The sequence below is a fragment of the Camellia sinensis genome, chromosome 14, assembly GCF_055761805.1.
Source record: "Camellia sinensis isolate YWXY chromosome 14, ASM5576180v1, whole genome shotgun sequence".
Lineage (NCBI taxonomy): Eukaryota > Viridiplantae > Streptophyta > Magnoliopsida > Ericales > Theaceae > Camellia > Camellia sinensis.
In genome coordinates this window covers 123,364,929-123,381,579 of record NC_138974.1, presented here as the reverse complement: position 1 = coordinate 123,381,579, position 16,651 = coordinate 123,364,929, and positions in this window count along the sequence as shown.

Below are 16,651 nucleotides of genomic sequence, written 5' to 3'. Positions count from 1 at the left end.
CATATCTGCCACCCTGCAGGAGAATCCGTATAGGTGTTCAAGTGTTCGAACCGTAATGCGCAAAAAATGGTAAGTAAAGCCCGTATTTACATATCTGCCACTGTGCGGGAGAATCCGTATAGGTGTTCGAGTGTTCGAACCGTAATGCGCAAGAAATGGTTTGTAAACCCCGTATTTATATATTTGCCACTGTGCGGGAGAATCCGTATAGGTGTTCGAGTGTTCGAACCGTAATGCGCAAGAAATGGTATGTAAACCCCGTATTTACATATCTGCCACTGTGTAGGAGAATCCGTATAGCTGTTCGAGTGTTCGAACCGTAATGCGCAAGAAATGGTATGTAAAGCTCGTATTTACATATCTGCCACTGTGCAGGAGAATCCGTATAGGTGTTCAAGTGTTCGAACCGTAATGCGCAAGAAATGGTAAGTAAACCCCGTATTTACATATCTGCCACTGTGCAGGAGAATCCATATAGGTGTTCGAGTGTTCGAACCGTAATGCGCAAGAAATGGTATGTAAACCCCGTATTTACATATCTGCCACTGTGCAGAAGAATCCGTATAGGTGTTCGAGTGTTCGAACCCTAATGCGTGAGAAATGGTAAGTAAACGCCGTATTTACATATCTGCCACTGTGCTGGAGAATCCGTATAGGTGGTCGAGTGTTCGAACCGTAATGCGCAAGAAATGGTATGTAAACCCCGTATTTACATATCTGCCACTGTGCAGGAGAATCCGTATATTTGTTCGAGTGTTCGAACCGTAATGCGCAAGAAATGGTATGTAAACCCCGTATTTACATATCTGCCACTGTGCAGGAGAATCCGTATAGGTGTTCGAGTGTTTGAACCGTAATGCGCAAGAAATGGTATGTAAACCCCGTATTTACATATCTGCCACTGTGCAGGAGAATCCGTATAGGTGTTCGAGTGTTCGAACCGTAATGCGCAAGAAATGGTAAGTAAAACCCGTATTTACATATCTGGCACTGTGCGGGAGAATCCGTATAGGTGTTCGAGTGTTCGAACCGTAATGCGTAAGAAATGGTATGTAAACCCCGTATTTACATATCTGCCACTGTGCAGAAGAATCCGTATAGGTGTTCGAGTGTTCAAACCCTAATGCGTGAGAAATGGTAAGTAAACCCCGTATTTACATCTCTGCCACTGTGCGGTAGAATCCGTATAGGTGTTCGAGTGTTCGAACCGTAATGCGGAAGAAATGGTATGTAAACCCCGTATTTACATATCTGCCACTGTGCAGGAGAATCCGTTTAGGTGTTCGAGTGTTCGAACCGTAATGCGCAAGAAATGGTATGTAAAGCCCGTATTTACATATCTGCCACTGTGCAGGAGAATCCGTATAGGTGTTCAAGTGTTCGAACCGTAATGCGCAAGAAATGGTAAGTAAACCCCGTATTTACATATCTGCCACTGTGCGGGAGAATCCGTATATGTGTTCGAGTGTTCGAACCGTAATGCGCAAGAAATGGTTTGTAAACCTTGTATTTATATATCTGCCACTGTGCTGGAGAATCCGTATAGGTGTTCGAGTGTTCGAACCGTAATGCGCAAGAAATGGTATGTAAACCCCGTATTTACATATCTGCCACTGTGCAGAAGAATCCGTGTAGGTGTTCGAGTGTTCAAACCCTAATGCGTGAGAAATTGTAAGTAAATGCCGTATTTACATATCTGCCACTGAGTTGGAGAATCCGTATAGGTGTTCGAGTGTTCGAACCGTAATGCGCAAGAAATGGTTTGTAAACCCCGTATTTACATATCTGCCACTGTGCAGGAGAATCCGTATAGGTGTTCGAGTGTTCGAACCGTAATGCGCAAGAAATGGTATGTAAACCCCGTATTTAGAAATCTGCCACTGTGCAGGAGAATCCGTATAGGTGTTCAAGTGTTCGAACCGTAATGCGCAAGAAATGGTAAGCAAACCCCGTATTTACATATCTGCCACTGTGCGGGAGAATCCGTATAGGTGTTCGAGTGTTCGAACCGTAATGCGCAAGAAATGGTATGTAAACCCCGTATTTACATATCTGCCACTGTGCAGAAGAATCCGTATAGGTGTTCGAGTGTTCAAACCCTAATGCGTGAGAAATGGTATGTAAACCCCGTATTTACATATCTGCCACTGAGTTGGAGAATCCGTATAGGTGTTCGAGTGTTCGAACCGTAATGCGCAAGAAATGGTTTGTAAACCCCATATTTACATATCTGCCCCCGTGCGGGAGAATCCGTATAGGTGTTCGAGTGTTCGAACCGTAATGCGCAAGAAATGGTATGTAAACCCCGTATTTAGAAATCTGCCACTGTGCAGGACAATCCATATAGGTGTTCAAGTGTTCGAACCGTAATGCGCAAGAAATGGTAAGCAAACCCCGTATTTACATATCTGCCACTGTGCGGGAGAATCCGTATAGGTGTTCGAGTGTTCGAACCGTAATGCGCAAGAAATGGTTTGTAAACTCCATATTTACATATCTGCCACTGTGCGGGAGAATCCGTATAGGTGGTCGAGTGTTCGAACCGTAATGCGCAAGAAATGGTATGTAAACCCCGTATTTACATATCTGCCACTGTGCAGAAGAATCCGTATAGGTGTTCGAGTGTTCGAACCCTAACGCGTGAGAAAAGGTAAGTAAACGCCGTATTTACATATCTGCCACTGTGCTGGAGAATCTGTATAGGTGTTCGATTGTTCGAACCGTAATGCAGAAGAAATGGTATGTAAACCCCGTATTTACATATCTGCCACTGTGCAGGAGAATCAGCATAGGTGTTCGTGTGTTCGAACCATAATGCGCAAAAAATGGTATGTAAACCCCGTATTTACATATCTGCCACTGTGCTGGAGAATCCGTATAGGTGTTCGAGTGTTCGAACCGTAATGCGCAAGAAATGGTATGCAAACCCCGTATTTACATATCTGCCACTGTGCAGGAGAATCCGTATAGGTGTTCGAGTGTTCAAACCGTAATGCGCAAGAAATGGTATGTAAACCCCGTATTTACATATCTGCCACTGTGCGGGAGAATCCGTATAGGTGTTCGAGTGTTCGAACCGTAATGCGTAAGAAATGGTATGTAAACCCCGTATTTACATATCTGCCACTGTGCAGAAGAATCCGTATAGGTGTTCGAGTGTTCAAACCCTAATGCGTGAGAAATGGTAAGTAAACCCCGTATTTACATATCTGCCACTGTGCGGGAGAATCCGTATAGGTGTTCGAGTGTTCGAACCGTAATGCGCAAGAAATGGTTTGTAAACCCCGTATTTACATATCTGCCACTGTGCGGGAGAATTCGTATAGGTGGTCGAGTGTTCGAACCGTAATGCGCAAGAAATGGTATGTAAACCCCGTATTTACATATCTGCCACTGTGCAGGAGAATCCGTTTAGGTGTTCGAGTGTTCGAACCGTAATGCGCAAGAAATGGTATGTAAAGCCCGTATTTACATATCTGCCACCCTGCAGGAGAATCCGTATAGGTGTTCAAGTGTTCGAACCGTAATGCGCAAAAAATGGTAAGTAAAGCCCGTATTTACATATCTGCCACTGTGCGGGAGAATCCGTATAGGTGTTCGAGTGTTCGAACCGTAATGCGCAAGAAATGGTTTGTAAACCCCGTATTTATATATTTGCCACTGTGCGGGAGAATCCGTATAGGTGTTCGAGTGTTCGAACCGTAATGCGCAAGAAATGGTATGTAAACCCCGTATTTACATATCTGCCACTGTGCAGGAGAATCCGTATAGGTGTTCGAGTGTTCGAACCGTAATGCGCAAGAAATGGTATGTAAAGCTCGTATTTACATATCTGCCACTGTGCAGGAGAATCCGTATAGGTGTTCCAGTGTTCGAACCGTAATGCGCAAGAAATGGTAAGTAAACCCCGTATTTACATATCTGCCACTGTGCAGGAGAATCCATATAGGTGTTCGAGTGTTCGAACCGTAATGCGCAAGAAATGGTATGTAAACCCCGTATTTACATATCTGCCACTGTGCAGAAGAATCCGTATAGGTGTTCGAGTGTTCGAACCCTAATGCGTGAGAAATGGTAAGTAAACGCCGTATTTACATATCTGCCACTGTGCTGGAGAATCCGTATAGGTGGTCGAGTGTTCGAACCGTAATGCGCAAGAAATGGTATGTAAACCCCGTATTTACATATCTGCCACTGTGCAGGAGAATCCGTATATTTGTTCGAGTGTTCGAACCGTAATGCGCAAGAAATGGTATGTAAACCCCGTATTTACATATCTGCCACTGTGCAGGAGAATCCGTATAGGTGTTCGAGTGTTCGAACCGTAATGCGCAAGAAATGGTATGTAAACCCCGTATTTACATATCTGCCACTGTGCAGGAGAATCCGTATAGGTGTTCGAGTGTTCGAACCGTAATGCGCAAGAAATGGTAAGTAAAACCCGTATTTACATATCTGGCACTGTGCGGGAGAATCCGTATAGGTGTTCGAGTGTTCGAACCGTAATGCGTAAGAAATGGTTTGTAAACCCCGTATTTACATATCTGCCACTGTGCAGAAGAATCCGTATAGGTGTTCGAGTGTTCAAACCCTAATGCGTGAGAAATGGTAAGTAAACCCCGTATTTACATCTCTGCCACTGTGCGGGAGAATCCGTATAGGTGTTCGAGTGTTCGAACCGTAATGCGGAAGAAATGGTATGTAAACCCCGTATTTACATATCTGCCACTGTGCAGGAGAATCCGTTTAGGTGTTCGAGTGTTCGAACCGTAATGCGCAAGAAATGGTATGTAAAGCCCGTATTTACATATCTGCCACTGTGCAGGAGAATCCGTATAGGTGTTCAAGTGTTCGAACCGTAATGCGCAAGAAATGGTAAGTAAACCCCGTATTTACATATCTGCCACTGTGCGGGAGAATCCGTATATGTGTTCGAGTGTTCGAACCGTAATGCGCAAGAAATGGTTTGTAAACCTTGTATTTATATATCTGCCACTGTGCTGGAGAATCCGTATAGGTGTTCGAGTGTTCGAACCGTAATGCGCAAGAAATGGTATGTAAACCCCGTATTTACATATCTGCCACTGTGCAGAAGAATCCGTGTAGGTGTTCGAGTGTTCAAACCCTAATGCGTGAGAAATTGTAAGTAAATGCCGTATTTACATATCTGCCACTGAGTTGGAGAATCCGTATAGGTGTTCGAGTGTTCGAACCGTAATGCGCAAGAAATGGTTTGTAAACCCCGTATTTACATATCTGCCACTGTGCAGGAGAATCCGTATAGGTGTTCGAGTGTTCGAACCGTAATGCGCAAGAAATGGTATGTAAACCCCGTATTTAGAAATCTGCCACTGTGCAGGAGAATCCGTATAGGTGTTCAAGTGTTCGAACCGTAATGCGCAAGAAATGGTAAGTAAACCCCGTATTTACATATCTGCCACTGTGCGGGAGAATCCGTATAGGTGTTCGAGTGTTCGAACCGTAATGCGCAAGAAATGGTTTGTAAACCCCGTATTTATATATTTGCCACTGTGCGGGAGAATCCGTATAGGTGTTCGAGTGTTCGAACCGTAATGCGCAAGAAATGGTATGTAAACCCCGTATTTACATATCTGCCACTGTGCAGGAGAATCCGTATAGGTGTTCGAGTGTTCGAACCGTAATGCGCAAGAAATGGTATGTAAAGCTCGTATTTACATATCTGCCACTGTGCAGGAGAATCCGTATAGGTGTTCAAGTGTTCGAACCGTAATGCGCAAGAAATGGTAAGTAAACCCCGTATTTACATATCTGCCACTGTGCAGGAGAATCCATATAGGTGTTCGAGTGTTCGAACCGTAATGCGCAAGAAATGGTATGTAAACCCCGTATTTACATATCTGCCACTGTGCAGAAGAATCCGTATAGGTGTTCGAGTGTTCGAACCCTAATGCGTGAGAAATGGTAAGTAAACGCCGTATTTACATATCTGCCACTGTGCTGGAGAATCCGTATAGGTGGTCGAGTGTTCGAACCGTAATGCGCAAGAAATGGTATGTAAACCCCGTATTTACATATCTGCCACTGTGCAGGAGAATCCGTATATTTGTTCGAGTGTTCGAACCGTAATGCGCAAGAAATGGTATGTAAACCCCGTATTTACATATCTGCCACTGTGCAGGAGAATCCGTATAGGTGTTCGAGTGTTCAAACCCTAATGCGTGAGAAATGGTAAGTAAACCCCGTATTTACATATCTGCCACTGTGCGGGAGAATCCGTATAGGTGTTCGAGTGTTCGAACCGTAATGCGCAAGAAATGGTTTGTAAACCCCGTATTTACATATCTGCCACTGTGCGGGAGAATTCGTATAGGTGTTCGAGTGTTCGAACCGTAATGCGCAAGAAATGGTATGTAAACCCCGTATTTACATATCTGCCACTGTGCAGGAGAATCCGTTTAGGTGTTCTAGTGTTCGAACCGTAATGCGCAAGAAATGGTATGTAAAGCCCGTATTTACATATCTGCCACTGTGCAGGAGAATCCGTATAGGTGTTCAAGTGTTCGAACCGTAATGCGCAAGAAATGGTAAGTAAAGCCCGTATTTACATATCTGCCACTGTGCGGGAGAATCCGTATAGGTGTTCGAGTGTTCGAACCGTAATGCGCAAGAAATGGTTTGTAAACCCCGTATTTATATATCTGCCACTGTGCTGGAGAATCCGTATAGGTGTTCGAGTGTTCGAACCGTAATGCGCAAGAAATGGTATGTAAACCCCGTATTTACATATCTGCCACTGTGCAGAAGAATCCGTATAGGTGTTCGAGTGTTCAAACCCTAATGCGTGAGAAATGGTAAGTAAACGCCGTATTTACATATCTGCCACTGAGTTGGAGAATCCGTATAGGTGTTCGAGTGTTCGAACCGTAATGCGCAAGAAATGGTTTGTAAACCCCATATTTACATATCTGCCCCCGTGCGGGAGAATCCGTATAGGTGTTCGAGTGTTCGAACCGTAATGCGCAAGAAATGGTATGTAAACCCCGTATTTAGAAATCTGCCACTGTGCAGGACAATCCGTATAGGTGTTCAAGTGTTCGAACCGTAATGCGCAAGAAATGGTAAGCAAACCCCGTATTTACATATCTGCCACTGTGCGGGAGAATCCGTATAGGTGTTCGAGTGTTCGAACCGTAATGCGCAAGAAATGGTTTGTAAACTCCATATTTACATATCAGCCACTGTGCGGGAGAATCCGTATAGGTGGTCGAGTGTTCGAACCGTAATGCGCAAGAAATGGTATGTAAACCCCGTATTTACATATCTGCCACTGTGCAGAAGAATCCGTATAGGTGTTCGAGTGTTCGAACCCTAACGCGTGAGAAAAGGTAAGTAAACGCCGTATTTACATATCTGCCACTGTGCTGGAGAATCTGTATAGGTGTTCGATTGTTCGAACCGTAATGCAGAAGAAATGGTATGTAAACCCCGTATTTACATATCTGCCACTGTGCAGGAGAATCAGCATAGGTGTTCGTGTGTTCGAACCATAATGCGCAAAAAATGGTATGTAAACCCCGTATTTACATATCTGCCACTGTGCTGGAGAATCCGTATAGGTGTTCGAGTGTTCGAACCGTAATGCGCAAGAAATGGTATGCAAACCCCGTATTTACATATCTGCCACTGTGCAGGAGAATCCGTATAGGTGTTCGAGTGTTCAAACCGTAATGCGCAAGAAATGGTATGTAAACCCCGTATTTACATATCTGCCACTGTGCGGGAGAATCCGTATAGGTGTTCGAGTGTTCGAACCGTAATGCGTAAGAAATGGTATGTAAACCCCGTATTTACATATCTGCCACTGTGCAGAAGAATCCGTATAGGTGTTCGAGTGTTCAAACCCTAATGCGTGAGAAATGGTAAGTAAACCCCGTATTTACATATCTGCCACTGTGCGGGAGAATCCGTATAGGTGTTCGAGTGTTCGAACCGTAATGCGCAAGAAATGGTTTGTAAACCCCGTATTTACATATCTGCCACTGTGCGGGAGAATTCGTATAGGTGGTCGAGTGTTCGAACCGTAATGCGCAAGAAATGGTATGTAAACCCCGTATTTACATATCTGCCACTGTGCAGGAGAATCCGTTTAGGTGTTCGAGTGTTCGAACCGTAATGCGCAAGAAATGGTATGTAAAGCCCGTATTTACATATCTGCAACCCTGCAGGAGAATCCGTATAGGTGTTCAAGTGTTCGAACCGTAATGCGCAAGAAATGGTAAGTAAAGCCCGTATTTACATATCTGCCACTGTGCGGGAGAATCCGTATAGGTGTTCGAGTGTTCGAACCGTAATGCGCAAGAAATGGTTTGTAAACCCCGTATTTATATATTTGCCACTGTGCGGGAGAATCCGTATAGGTGTTCGAGTGTTCGAACCGTAATGCGCAAGAAATGGTATGTAAACCCCGTATTTACATATCTGCCACTGTGCAGGAGAATCCGTATAGGTGTTCGAGTGTTCGAACCGTAATGCGCAAGAAATGGTATGTAAAGCTCGTATTTATATATCTGCCACTGTGCAGGAGAATCCGTATAGGTGTTCAAGTGTTCGAACCGTAATGCGCAAGAAATGGTAAGTAAACCCCGTATTTACATATCTGCCACTGTGCAGGAGAATCCATATAGGTGTTCGAGTGTTCGAACCGTAATGCGCAAGAAATGGTAAGTAAACCCCGTATTTACATATCTGCCACTGTGCAGAAGAATCCGTATAGGTGTTCGAGTGTTCGAACCCTAATGCGTGAGAAATGGTAAGTAAACGCCGTATTTACATATCTGCCACTGTGCTGGAGAATCCGTATAGGTGGTCGAGTGTTCGAACCGTAATGCGCAAGAAATGGTATGTAAACCCCGTATTTACATATCTGCCACTGTGCAGGAGAATCCGTATATTTGTTCGAGTGTTCGAACCGTAAAGCGCAAGAAATGGTATGTAAACCCCGTATTTACATATCTGCCACTGTGCAGGAGAATCCGTATAGGTGTTCGAGTGTTCGAACCGTAATGCGCAAGAAATGGTATGTAAACCCCGTATTTACATATCTGCCACTGTGCAGGAGAATCCGTATAGGTGTTCGAGTGTTCGAACCGTAATGCGCAAGAAATGGTAAGTAAAACCCGTATTTACATATCTGGCACTGTGCGGGAGAATCCGTATAGGTGTTCGAGTGTTCGAACCGTAATGCCTAAGAAATGGTATGTAAACCCCGTATTTACATATCTGCCACTGTGCAGAAGAATCCGTATAGGTGTTCGAGTGTTCAAACCCTAATGCGTGAGAAATGGTAAGTAAACCCCGTATTTACATCTCTGCCACTGTGCGGGAGAATCCGTATAGGTGTTCGAGTGTTCGAACCGTAATGCGGAAGAAATGGTATGTAAACCCCGTATTTACATATCTGCCACTGTGCAGGAGAATCCGTTTAGGTGTTCGAGTGTTCGAACCGTAATGCGCAAGAAATGGTATGTAAAGCCCGTATTTACATATCTGCCACTGTGCAGGAGAATCCGTATAGGTGTTCAAGTGTTCGAACCGTAATGCGCAAGAAATGGTAAGTAAACCCCGTATTTACATATCTGCCACTGTGCGGGAGAATCCGTATATGTGTTCGAGTGCTCGAACCGTAATGCGCAAGAAATGGTTTGTAAACCTTGTATTTATATATCTGCCACTGTGCTGGAGAATCCGTATAGGTGTTCGAGTGTTCGAACCGTAATGCGCAAGAAATGGTATGTAAACCCCGTATTTACATATCTGCCACTGTGCAGAAGAATCCGTGTAGGTGTTCGAGTGTTCACACCCTAATGCGTGAGAAATTGTAAGTAAATGCCGTATTTACATATCTGCCACTGAGTTGGAGAATCCGTATAGGTGTTCGAGTGTTCGAACCGTAATGCGCAAGAAATGGTTTGTAAACCCCGTATTTACATATCTGCCACTGTGCAGGAGAATCCGTATAGGTGTTCGTGTGTTCGAACCGTAATGCGCAAGAAATGGTATGTAAACCCCGTATTTAGAAATCTGCCACTGTGCAGGAGAATCCGTATAGGTGTTCAAGTGTTCGAACCGTAATGCGCAAGAAATGGTAAGTAAACCCCGTATTTACATATCTGCCACTGTGCGGGAGAATCCGTATAGGTGTTCGAGTGTTCGAACCGTAATGCGCAAGAAATGGTTTGTAAACCCCATATTTACATATCTGCCACTATGCGGGAGAATCCGTATAGGTGTTCGAGTGTTCGAACCGTAATGCGCAAGAAATGGTATGTAAACCCCGTATTTACATATCTGCCACTGTGCAGAAGAATCCGCATAGGTGTTCGAGTGTTCGAACCCTAACGCGTGAGAAAAGGTAAGTGTACGCCGTATTTACATATCTGCCACTGTGCTGGAGAATCTGTATTGGTGTTCGATTGTTCGAACCGTAATGCACAAGAAATGGTATGTAAACCCCGTATTTACATTTCTGCCACTGTGCAGGAGAATCAGCATAGGTGTTCGTGTGTTCGAACCATAATGCGCAAAAAATGGTATGTAAACCCCGTATTTACATATCTGCCACTGTGCTGGAGAATCCGTATAGGTGTTCGAGTGTTCGAACCGTAATGCGCAAGAAATGGTATGCAAACCCCGTATTTACATATCTGCCACTGTGCAGGAGAATCCGTATAGGTGTTCGAGTGTTCAAACCGAAATGCGCAAGAAATGGTATGTAAACCACGTATTTACATATCTGCCACTGTGCGGGGGAATCCGTATAGGTGTTCGAGTGTTCGAACCGTAATGCGTAAGAAATGGTATGTAAACCCCGTATTTACATATCTGCCACTGTGCAGAAGAATCCGTATAGGTGTTCGAGTGTTCAAACCCTAATGCGTGAGAAATGGTAAGTAAACCCCGTATTTACATATCTGCCACTGTGCGGGAGAATCCGTATAGGTGTTCGAGTGTTCGAACCGTAATGCGCAAGAAATGGTTTGTAAACCCCGTATTTACATATCTGCCACTGTGCGGGAGAATTCGTATAGGTGTTCGAGTGTTCGAACCGTAATGCGCAAGAAATGGTATGTAAACCCCGTATTTACATATCTGCCACTGTGCAGGAGAATCCGTTTAGGTGTTCTAGTGTTCGAACCGTAATGCGCAAGAAATGGTATGTAAAGCCCGTATTTACATATCTGCCACTGTGCAGGAGAATCCGTATAGGTGTTCAAGTGTTCGAACCGTAATGCGCAAGAAATGGTAAGTAAAGCCCGTATTTACATATCTGCCACTGTGCGGGAGAATCCGTATAGGTGTTCGAGTGTTCGAACCGTAATGCGCAAGAAATGGTTTGTAAACCCCGTATTTATATATCTGCCACTGTGCTGGAGAATCCGTATAGGTGTTCGAGTGTTCGAACCGTAATGCGCAAGAAATGGTATGTAAACCCCGTATTTACATATCTGCCACTGTGCAGAAGAATCCGTATAGGTGTTCGAGTGTTCAAACCCTAATGCGTGAGAAATGGTAAGTAAACGCCGTATTTACATATCTGCCACTGAGTTGGAGAATCCGTATAGGTGTTCGAGTGTTCGAACCGTAATGCGCAAGAAATGGTATGTAAACCCCATATTTACATATCTGCCCCCGTGCGGGAGAATCCGTATAGGTGTTCGAGTGTTCGAACCGTAATGCGCAAGAAATGGTATGTAAACCCCGTATTTAGAAATCTGCCACTGTGCAGGACAATCCGTATAGGTGTTCAAGTGTTCGAACCGTAATGCGCAAGAAATGGTAAGCAAACCCCGTATTTACATATCTGCCACTGTGCGGGAGAATCCGTATTGGTGTTCGAGTGTTCGAACCGTAATGCGCAAGAAATGGTTTGTAAACTCCATATTTACATATCAGCCACTGTGCGGGAGAATCCGTATAGGTGGTCGAGTGTTCGAACCGTAATGCGCAAGAAATGGTATGTAAACCCCGTATTTACATATCTGCCACTGTGCAGAAGAATCCGTATAGGTGTTCGAGTGTTCGAACCCTAACGCGTGAGAAAAGGTAAGTAAACGCCGTATTTACATATCTGCCACTGTGCTGGAGAATCTGTATAGGTGTTCGATTGTTCGAACCGTAATGCAGAAGAAATGGTATGTAAACCCCGTATTTACATATCTGCCACTGTGCAGGAGAATCAGCATAGGTGTTCGTGTGTTCGAACCATAATGCGCAAAAAATGGTATGTAAACCCCGTATTTACATATCTGCCACTGTGCTGGAGAATCCGTATAGGTGTTCGAGTGTTCGAACCGTAATGCGCAAGAAATGGTATGCAAACCCCGTATTTACATATCTGCCACTGTGCAGGAGAATCCGTATAGGTGTTCGAGTGTTCAAACCGTAATGCGCAAGAAATGGTATGTAAACCCCGTATTTACATATCTGCCACTGTGCGGGAGAATCCGTATAGGTGTTCGAGTGTTCGAACCGTAATGCGTAAGAAATGGTATGTAAACCCCGTATTTACATATCTGCCACTGTGCAGAAGAATCCGTATAGGTGTTCGAGTGTTCAAACCCTAATGCGTGAGAAATGGTAAGTAAACCCCGTATTTACATATCTGCCACTGTGCGGGAGAATCCGTATAGGTGTTCGAGTGTTCGAACCGTAATGCGCAAGAAATGGTTTGTAAACCCCGTATTTACATATCTGCCACTGTGCGGGAGAATTCGTATAGGTGGTCGAGTGTTCGAACCGTAATGCGCAAGAAATGGTATGTAAACCCCGTATTTACATATCTGCCACTGTGCAGGAGAATCCGTTTAGGTGTTCGAGTGTTCGAACCGTAATGCGCAAGAAATGGTATGTAAAGCCCGTATTTACATATCTGCCACCCTGCAGGAGAATCCGTATAGGTGTTCAAGTGTTCGAACCGTAATGCGCAAGAAATGGTAAGTAAAGCCCGTATTTACATATCTGCCACTGTGCGGGAGAATCCGTATAGGTGTTCGAGTGTTCGAACCGTAATGCGCAAGAAATGGTTTGTAAACCCCGTATTTATATATTTGCCACTGTGCGGGAGAATCCGTATAGGTGTTCGAGTGTTCGAACCGTAATGCGCAAGAAATGGTATGTAAACCCCGTATTTACATATCTGCCACTGTGCAGGAGAATCCGTATAGGTGTTCGAGTGTTCGAACCGTAATGCGCAAGAAATGGTATGTAAAGCTCGTATTTATATATCTGCCACTGTGCAGGAGAATCCGTATAGGTGTTCAAGTGTTCGAACCGTAATGCGCAAGAAATGGTAAGTAAACCCCGTATTTACATATCTGCCACTGTGCAGGAGAATCCATATAGGTGTTCGAGTGTTCGAACCGTAATGCGCAAGAAATGGTAAGTAAACCCCGTATTTACATATCTGCCACTGTGCAGAAGAATCCGTATAGGTGTTCGAGTGTTCGAACCCTAATGCGTGAGAAATGGTAAGTAAACGCCGTATTTACATATCTGCCACTGTGCTGGAGAATCCGTATAGGTGGTCGAGTGTTCGAACCGTAATGCGCAAGAAATGGTATGTAAACCCCGTATTTACATATCTGCCACTGTGCAGGAGAATCCGTATATTTGTTCGAGTGTTCGAACCGTAAAGCGCAAGAAATGGTATGTAAACCCCGTATTTACATATCTGCCACTGTGCAGGAGAATCCGTATAGGTGTTCGAGTGTTCGAACCGTAATGCGCAAGAAATGGTATGTAAACCCCGTATTTACATATCTGCCACTGTGCAGGAGAATCCGTATAGGTGTTCGAGTGTTCGAACCGTAATGCGCAAGAAATGGTAAGTAAAACCCGTATTTACATATCTGGCACTGTGCGGGAGAATCCGTATAGGTGTTCGAGTGTTCGAACCGTAATGCCTAAGAAATGGTATGTAAACCCCGTATTTACATATCTGCCACTGTGCAGAAGAATCCGTATAGGTGTTCGAGTGTTCAAACCCTAATGCGTGAGAAATGGTAAGTAAACCCCGTATTTACATCTCTGCCACTGTGCGGGAGAATCCGTATAGGTGTTCGAGTGTTCGAACCGTAATGCGGAAGAAATGGTATGTAAACCCCGTATTTACATATCTGCCACTGTGCAGGAGAATCCGTTTAGGTGTTCGAGTGTTCGAACCGTAATGCGCAAGAAATGGTATGTAAAGCCCGTATTTACATATCTGCCACTGTGCAGGAGAATCCGTATAGGTGTTCAAGTGTTCGAACCGTAATGCGCAAGAAATGGTAAGTAAACCCCGTATTTACATATCTGCCACTGTGCGGGAGAATCCGTATATGTGTTCGAGTGCTCGAACCGTAATGCGCAAGAAATGGTTTGTAAACCTTGTATTTATATATCTGCCACTGTGCTGGAGAATCCGTATAGGTGTTCGAGTGTTCGAACCGTAATGCGCAAGAAATGGTATGTAAACCCCGTATTTACATATCTGCCACTGTGCAGAAGAATCCGTGTAGGTGTTCGAGTGTTCACACCCTAATGCGTGAGAAATTGTAAGTAAATGCCGTATTTACATATCTGCCACTGAGTTGGAGAATCCGTATAGGTGTTCGAGTGTTCGAACCGTAATGCGCAAGAAATGGTTTGTAAACCCCGTATTTACATATCTGCCACTGTGCAGGAGAATCCGTATAGGTGTTCGTGTGTTCGAACCGTAATGCGCAAGAAATGGTATGTAAACCCCGTATTTAGAAATCTGCCACTGTGCAGGAGAATCCGTATAGGTGTTCAAGTGTTCGAACCGTAATGCGCAAGAAATGGTAAGTAAACCCCGTATTTACATATCTGCCACTGTGCGGGAGAATCCGTATAGGTGTTCGAGTGTTCGAACCGTAATGCGCAAGAAATGGTTTGTAAACCCCATATTTACATATCTGCCACTATGCGGGAGAATCCGTATAGGTGTTCGAGTGTTCGAACCGTAATGCGCAAGAAATGGTATGTAAACCCCGTATTTACATATCTGCCACTGTGCAGAAGAATCCGCATAGGTGTTCGAGTGTTCGAACCCTAACGCGTGAGAAAAGGTAAGTGAACGCCGTATTTACATATCTGCCACTGTGCTGGAGAATCTGTATTGGTGTTCGATTGTTCGAACCGTAATGCACAAGAAATGGTATGTAAACCCCGTATTTACATTTCTGCCACTGTGCAGGAGAATCAGCATAGGTGTTCGTGTGTTCGAACCATAATGCGCAAAAAATGGTATGTAAACCCCGTATTTACATATCTGCCACTGTGCTGGAGAATCCGTATAGGTGTTCGAGTGTTCGAACCGTAATGCGCAAGAAATGGTATGCAAACCCCGTATTTACATATCTGCCACTGTGCAGGAGAATCCGTATAGGTGTTCGAGTGTTCAAACCGAAATGCGCAAGAAATGGTATGTAAACCACGTATTTACATATCTGCCACTGTGCGGGGGAATCCGTATAGGTGTTCGAGTGTTCGAACCGTAATGCGTAAGAAATGGTATGTAAACCCCGTATTTACATATCTGCCACTGTGCAGAAGAATCCGTATAGGTGTTCGAGTGTTCAAACCCTAATGCGTGAGAAATGGTAAGTAAACCCCGTATTTACATATCTGCCACTGTGCGGGAGAATCCGTATAGGTGTTCGAGTGTTCGAACCGTAATGCGCAAGAAATGGTTTGTAAACCCCGTATTTACATATCTGCCACTGTGCGGGAGAATTCGTATAGGTGTTCGAGTGTTCGAACCGTAATGCGCAAGAAATGGTATGTAAACCCCGTATTTACATATCTGCCACTGTGCAGGAGAATCCGTTTAGGTGTTCTAGTGTTCGAACCGTAATGCGCAAGAAATGGTATGTAAAGCCCGTATTTACATATCTGCCACTGTGCAGGAGAATCCGTATAGGTGTTCAAGTGTTCGAACCGTAATGCGCAAGAAATGGTAAGTAAAGCCCGTATTTACATATCTGCCACTGTGCGGGAGAATCCGTATAGGTGTTCGAGTGTTCGAACCGTAATGCGCAAGAAATGGTTTGTAAACCCCGTATTTATATATCTGCCACTGTGCTGGAGAATCCGTATAGGTGTTCGAGTGTTCGAACCGTAATGCGCAAGAAATGGTATGTAAACCCCGTATTTACATATCTGCCACTGTGCAGAAGAATCCGTATAGGTGTTCGAGTGTTCAAACCCTAATGCGTGAGAAATGGTAAGTAAACGCCGTATTTACATATCTGCCACTGAGTTGGAGAATCCGTATAGGTGTTCGAGTGTTCGAACCGTAATGCGCAAGAAATGGTTTGTAAACCCCATATTTACATATCTGCCCCCGTGCGGGAGAATCCGTATAGGTGTTCGAGTGTTCGAACCGTAATGCGCAAGAAATGGTATGTAAACCCCGTATTTAGAAATCTGCCACTGTGCAGGACAATCCGTATAGGTGTTCAAGTGTTCGAACCGTAATGCGCAAGAAATGGTAAGCAAACCCCGTATTTACATATCTGCCACTGTGCGGGAGAATCCGTATTGGTGTTCGAGTGTTCGAACCGTAATGCGCAAGAAATGGTTTGTAAACTCCATATTTACATATCAG